Source organism: Aristolochia californica, unplaced genomic scaffold (genome assembly GCF_029961685.1).
Source record: "Aristolochia californica isolate CCGP_79_NKW_82.1479 unplaced genomic scaffold, dmAriCali1.0.hap1 SCAF_328, whole genome shotgun sequence".
NCBI classification, from domain to species: domain Eukaryota; kingdom Viridiplantae; phylum Streptophyta; class Magnoliopsida; order Piperales; family Aristolochiaceae; genus Aristolochia; species Aristolochia californica.
The window spans coordinates 9,425-17,500 of record NW_027182024.1 but is presented as its reverse complement, the minus strand read 5'-3'; positions in this window follow the sequence as shown (position 1 = coordinate 17,500).

The following is an 8,076-nucleotide window of genomic DNA, read 5'->3' as shown; positions in this document are numbered from 1 at the left end:
TGAGACATTGTCGAATAGGCTAAACTTCTCTTAATGTCTCTTTGAGCAAGAGCCAAAGTAGCCCCTAAAAATACCGTTATTACACCTATCAAAGAAATAAGATTCATTATGTAAGGTATGACTGTGAAAAGAGGAAAAAGTCTAGCGACAAGAAAAATTCCCGCAGCTACCATGGTAGCTGCATGTATAAGAGCCGAAATAGGAGTAGGCCCCTCCATTGCATCAGGTAACCATACATGAAGGGGGAATTGTGCAGATTTAGCAACTGAACCGAGAAATAATAGAGAGGCACACAGAGTCGCAAATAAAAAATTGACCCCATCATTATGGATCAAGTTATTGAAAATTTCGAACAAATCCCTAAATTCGAAACTGCCTGTTATCCAATAAAGACCTAAGATTCCTAATAATAAACCAAAATCCCCTACACGATTAGTTACAAACGCTTTTTGACAAGCATTGGCCGCAATTGGTCGTGTGAACCAAAATCCTATTAATAGGTAGGAGCACATTCCCACGAGTTCCCAAAAAATATAAATTTGTATCAAATTAGAGCTAGTAACTAATCCCAACATGGAAGCATTGAAAAAACTCATATAAGCAAAAAATCTCAAATACCCTTGATCGTGAGACATATAATTGTCACTATAAATAAGAACCATTATTCCAACAGTAGTGATTAGTATTGACATAATAGAAGTAAGTGAGTCGATCAAGTAGCCAAACTCTAAGGAAAAATCATTATTGATGGTCCAAGACCATAGATATTGATAAGCGGAACCCCCTTTTATTTGTTGAATAGCTAGATCGGCCGAAAACCCCAGCGCTATGCTTAGCAATGCAACACTAGGAAAAGCCAACACACGGCGAATGCTTTTTGTTGCGGTCGGAACAAGCAGAAGTCCCAATCCTATTAATATAGTAACTGGAAGTGGAATGAAAGGTATGATCCATGCATATTGATATGTATGTTCCATAAAATAAAACCTTTTTTTTTTTATTTAATTGTTTCCGATTCACCAGCCTTTATTTCATTAAGAGAACTCAAATATGAAATATGATTTGAAATCATTAATTATTTTGATTCTTTACCAGATATTTAAAATCTTCCAATTATTCGAATTGAGAAGTTGCATTTCCTCAAATAACCAAATTAAATTACTATTTTAATTTTACTATTAATGCTTAGTAATTAATAAGATATTTATTAACATAACATATAGAACAGAGTATGAGATTTTCAATCATTCTAATACTACGGCGATTTATATCCATATAGTAAGACAAAATTCTATCAAAAAAAAAGACTTGATTCTTGATTCTGGAATATAGCATTTGCCAATAACTCGATCTAATAAAGATCGAGTTATTTTAGTTAGTTTAGGACTAGTTACTAACTAATTCATTGTGGAACTGATTGATTAGCTTTTATTCCAATAAAAAAAACTTATGTTTATTAGAAATCCTATAATACTCGTTATTTTGCATAAAACTTAAATAAAGGATTACTCCAATTAATATTCTTTTTCTTTATCAATTAATTTTATTAGTCTTTATTTAATATTAATAATTAATAATTATGGATACTCTACTTTCGAGATTGATTAAATTTATTAATTAATAGATAATAGAAAATGTTACATTATTGTTTTCTTAAATTAGATATAGGTAAGTAGGTAAGGGTTCTGCTCTTATCTTAAACTTTTATTTTTTATTTTATTTTTATCCCGAGTGATACTATATCGATGTACATGTATCCATATTTTTTATGTAATCAAATCAAGAGGGTATTCGCTATAGAATAAATATGGATAATGAATAGAAAGATAGAAAGAACGATCCTTTTTGAGCAATACATGTCTTTCACATCCAACTATCTAAATGAGTAACTTTTTTATTTTAAGATGGCAGTTCCAAAGAAACGTACTTCTATGTCAAAGAAGCGTATTCGTAGAAATATTTGGAAAAAAAGAGGTTATTGGGCCAGGGAAAAGGCTTTATCCCTAGCTAAATCTATTTCTACTGGGCATTCAAAAAGTTTTTTTGTGCGACAATAATAAGGCCTTGGAATACAATACTCTAAATCAATATCACTCGATGAATTGGATGATTTACAATATACAATAGAAAATTAATAATTTACATTAACTAATGTTTTGAACTCATCCATATGAGATAGAACCCGATATTTTATTTTCGCATGTAGAAAACGAATTCCATTTTTCTGTCTAACGGGAGTCTAAAAAAGGGACTCTTTTTTTTTTTCAAACTTCAAACAAAAGCAGTTACATACAAGATAAGGATTTCACTTTTTATGTTTTTATAATTCACGAGATGGGGATTGTCATTTTCCCCATCACTTCACTTGTTTTTTTTTTTCGCATGCATTAAATCAGATAAATGGAAAATGAATTATACAGAAATAGATTGGAAAAGGAAATTCTTAGTTATATATGTAGACTAAGGACATAATCATCTAAATCCAACTGTTCCGGGAAAACTTATACTACATGAAATCCCATTGTTAAAACTGATAACATATCATGATACTAAGCTAAGTATTATTGAACGTTCAAATATTTATTTGAACAATTTTTTTTTATTCAACCATTCCTTTCTAATATTTCGGAAAATAAATAACATTGATTGCATCGACGAATGAATCTAATCTGGGCTATTATTATTTCGATCAAGCCGCCATGGTGAAATTGGTAGACACGCTGCTCTTAGGAAGCAGTGCCAGAGCATCTCGGTTCGAATCCGAGTGGCGGCATTCTCTAAAAGGGCACAATAGATCCTATACTGAATTCAATTCCGGATTTCTATAATTGAAAACCCCCTTTTCTTTTTTTTTTTAATCGTTTTTTATGATATTTGATACTTTAGAACATATATTAACTCACATCTCTTTTTCGATCATTTCAATTGTCATTACGATTCATTTAATGAAATTACTAGTTCATGAAATCGTAGGACTATGTGATTCGTCAGAAAAAGGTATGATAGTTACTTTTTTCTGTATAACAGGATTATTAGTTACTCGTTGGATTTATTCGAGACATTTCCCATTAAATGATTTATATGGATCATTAATGTTCCTTTCGTGGAGTTTCTCCATTTTTCATATGGTTTCGAAAATACGGAACCATAAAAATGATTTAAGCGCAATAACAGCTCCAGGTACTATTTTGACTCAAGGCTTTGCCACTTCGGGACTTTTAACTGAAATGCAGCAATCCGCAATATTAGTGCCTGCTCTACAATCCCAGTGGTTAATGATGCACGTGAGTATGATGTTATTGAGCTACGCAGCTCTTTTATGCGGATCGTTATTATCAGTAGCTCTTTTAGTCATTACACTTAGAAAAAACATAGATATTCTTGATAAAAGTAAAAATTTACTAATTGGATCATTTTATTTTGATGAGATACAATACTTAAATGAAAAAGGAAGTGTTTTACAAAGCACCTCCTTTCTTTCATTTAGAAATTATCACAAGTCTCAATTTACTCGACGGTTGGATCATTGGAGTTATCGTGTTATTAGTCTAGGATTTACTTTTTTAACCATAGGTATTCTTTCGGGAGCAGTATGGGCTAATGAGGCATGGGGATCTTATTGGAATTGGGACCCTAAGGAAACTTGGGCATTTATTACTTGGACCATATTCGCAATTTATTTACATACTAGAACGGCTCAAAGTTTGCAAGGTGTGAATTCCGCAATTGTGGCTTCTGCGGGATTTCTTATAATTTGGATATGTTATTTCGGGGTCAATCTATTAGGGGTAGGACTACATAGTTATGGTTCATTCACATTAACATCTAATTGAAGAAAAAGCTTGAAGAGTCCATAGTGGTCCCCTTAGATAGCGAAAGTTTTTCGAGTTTTTGAGAACCATTACATTGGTTCTCAAAAACTCCGGATGTTTCTGATTACAATTCAAAACCACTTCACTCTTTTTCTTTTGATTTTTTCATTTATAGTTATAGAAAATAAAATGATTTTAAAAATCAAAGGAGTTTTTGACTTTATGTCTTATTCTATCTAATTATTTATAAAAAATTTAGATAGAATAGCTTCGACCTTGTCAACTGATAACGAGAGAACGAAATCGGGATAAAGACCAATACCTATTACAGGTAAAAAGATACAGGTCGAAATAAATAATTCTCGTGGTCCAGAATCAAAAAAATAAGAGTTTGTAACATTGAAAAGCTTGTATCCATAGAACATCTGGCGTAACATAGATAATGAATAAATAGGAGTTAATATAATTCCAATAACCATTACAAAAGTAATTAGTATTTTGGGAATTATAAAATATTTAGAGCTAGTAATTATTCCAAAAAAAACTAATAACTCCGAAGCAAAACCACTCATTCCCGGCAATGCAAGAGAAGCCATCGAAAAACTACTGAACATGGTAAATATTTTTGGCATTGGGATCGCAATTCCGCCCATTTCGTCGAGATAAACAAGACGTATTCGATCATAACTCGTTCCCGCCAAGAAAAAAAGTGCAGCACCAATAAATCCATGAGAGATTATTTGTAAAATGGCTCCGTTGAGTCCCGTATCGGTTATGGAACCAATTCCTATAATTATGAAACCCATATGAGATACGGAAGAATAGGCTATTCTCTTTTTAAAATTGCCTTGACCAGGAGAAGTTGAAGCTGCATAGATTATTTGAATTGCTCCTACTATCATCAACCATGGAGAAAATATAGAATGAGCATGGGGTAATAATTCCATATTGATCCGAATCAATCCATATGCTCCCATTTTTAATAAGATTCCGGCTAGAAGCATACATGTACTGTAATGTGCTTCCCCATGGGTATCTGGTAACCATGTATGTAGGGGTATAATCGGTGATTTGACAGCATAAGCAATAAGGAAGCCCAAATATAATATTATTTCCAATGCCGCGGGATATGATTGATTAGCTGATGTTTCAAAATTTAATGTTGGGTCATTCGACCCGTATAAACCCATACCTAGAACTCCTATTAAAAGAAAAATGGAACCCCCTGCAGTGTACAAAATGAACTTTGTAGCTGAGTACAAACGTTTCTTACCCCCCCACATGGATAGAAGTAGGTAAACAGGAATTAATTCTAACTCCCACATGACGAAAAAAAGTAAAAGGTCTCGAGAGGAAAATAATCCTATTTGACCACTGTACATTGCTAACATAAGGAAATGGAACAATCGAGAATCCCGAGTAATTGGCCAAGCCGCTAAGGTAGCTAAAGTAGTAATGAATCCCGTTAGTAAAATGGGTCCTATGGAAAGTCCATCAATTCCCAGTCTCCAGTGAAAATCAAAAATATTTATCCATTTATAATCCTCCTCCAATTGGATTAATTGGTCGTCGAATTGGAAATGATAACAGAATGCATAGGTTGTTAGAAGCAGCTCTAAAAAGCATATGCACATAGTATACCATCTAACCCCCTTATTCCCCCTATGAGGGAGAAAAAAAATTAACAAACCCGCGGATATCGGCAAAATAACAATTATTGTTAACCAAGGAAAATAGCTCGTGGTAAAGACAAGATAGACTTTGACCAGAAAGACCCGCCCCCAGAATAATATATTCTATTCTATTTTCCCGAGTACGGGTCTTTGTCGGTAAAGAGGAATCAAATGTATTCAAGTGGAGTTTTCTAGAACGTATCAATAAGCTAGACCCATACTGCGAGTTGTCTCATGCCATAAATAAACCCGGACGCTCAAGAAATCCGTTGGACAAGCGGATTCACATCTTTTACAACCTACGCAGTCCTCCGTTCTTGGAGCAGAAGCTATTTGCTTAGCTTTACAGCCGTCCCAAGGTATCATTTCCAATACATCTGTGGGACACGCTCGTACACATTGAGTACATCCTATACAGGTATCATAAATCTTTACTGAATGTGACATTGGATATATAAAATTTTTGAATATTATTATTATTAATTTGATTTTCGATCTGGTAAAAAAAGAAGTAGTAAATAAATCATGTATTCTAGACACCAGACGAATCAGTGGGTTACCTTAATTTGTTTTTTTAGAATCAATAGATTGCTGGATCTGTTCATGAGAAAGAGCCAGGATACTTTGATTTCTTACGTTTCGGCAAACATGAATTAGTTAGACATGTTAATTCTAATTTTAGAATTAGATAAATTATATCTATTTATCCATATTCTATCCATATATATATATATATATAGAATATATAGAAGGATATCTGTGTTTATTTATATCTATATCATTACGACTACGATTATTTATTCAACAAATTTGATTGATTGATACGAGTTGATTTTCTGTTACGATGGATCGACGAAACAATAGCCGGTCCAATAGCTGCTTCAGCGGCGGCAATAGCTATAACAAAGATCGATAAAATGTCTCCTTTTAATTGACGACTATCAAATAAATCAGAAAATGTTACGAGATTTAGATTAACCGCATTCAGTATAAGCTCAAGGCACATAAGTGCTCTAACCATGTTTCGACTTGTGATCAATCCATAAATACCGATAGAAAATAAATAGGCACTCAAAACAAGTCCGTGTTCGAGCATCATTGACTAACTCCTCATCAATCTCGATTCATTTCAATATGAACAACAATTTTTTAACCGATTTGATTGACTCGAATATAACAAGTGCGTAACAAACGAAAGCATTGGCAATGGATAGAACTAAACCTTTTATTATTTGACATTCCATATGAACAAAAATAGAATTGAAGGAAAATAGATGTACTAACAATAAGCAATAAGGCAGAACAAGGCCGAGGCCTTATTTTTTTTTTTTTTTCTTTGATTTTTTATTTCTAATCCTAACTCTTTTTTACTGACGAGCCATAGCAATTGCACCTATCAAAGCAACTAAAAGAATTATAGAAACAAGTTCAAATGGAAGATAAAAATCCGTTGATAAATGAATCCCAATTTGTTGAACGTTACTTATCAGGTCCTGTTCTATAATCTGGCTTGATCTTGTAGTCCAAATAATCCCGTACCACGACGTATCTAAGATAGTAGTAATTAATGAAAACAAAATACTTGTACAAACCAGTAAAGTAACCCCATCCCCAACGGTCCAAAGAGAGAAATAATTGGAATATTCTGAACCTTTCATGAACATCACGGCAAATATGATTAAGACATTTACGGCCCCCACGTAAATGAGGAGCTGTGCAGCAGCTACAAAATAGGAGTTAGATGGAATATAGAATAAGGCTATAGAAACAAGAACCAATCCCAAAGAAAAGGCAGACAAAATTGGACTCGTAAGTAATACCACTCCGAGACTTCCTAATATAAGTCCTGATCCCAGAAATACTAAAAGAATATCATGTATTGGTCCAGGTAAATCCATTATGCGTAAAATAAGAGATAAATTAAGTAGAAATATTTCATGACCTTACTGACCGGGCCAGGAAAAGGGGGTTACCCTATTTTTTTCTTGTCAATGATGATACGTTCTTAATTGAATTAAATCTTAATGGGATGTGGATTGACGTAGATACTGTTATTGGACCAATCCCACTTCTGTATCTGAAAGTGAAAGTGTAGTTCGGAATTGTATATTTCGAAATAACCACAGATATATGAATTCCATTTTCAATTCAAATAAAGCCATGATTCCCACAAATCAGTAGTTATATTTATGATTTGTGGTTACTGCCGAACCAAAAAGAAAGAACCCTGATCAAAACAGAATCTTAGTAATTTGGTAATTTTGGTAATCATTATCATTATTGAAAAAGGAAAAGGGGTTTAGTTTATCCGCGGCTATTTTTATTTATTTGAGTGGAATTCATATTCATAATTGTTTGTTTGAATTGTGTAATCCCCCATTATTGACACTGGTAGACGACCCAAAGCAATTTGATTATAATTCAATTCGTGACGATCATAAGTAGAAAGTTCATATTCCTCAGTCATTGATAAACAATTTGTTGGACAATACTCGACGCAGTTGCCACAAAATATACAGATTCCAAAATCAATACTATAATTAAGCAGCCGTTTCTTTCTAATATCTGTTTCCAATCTCCAATCAACAACA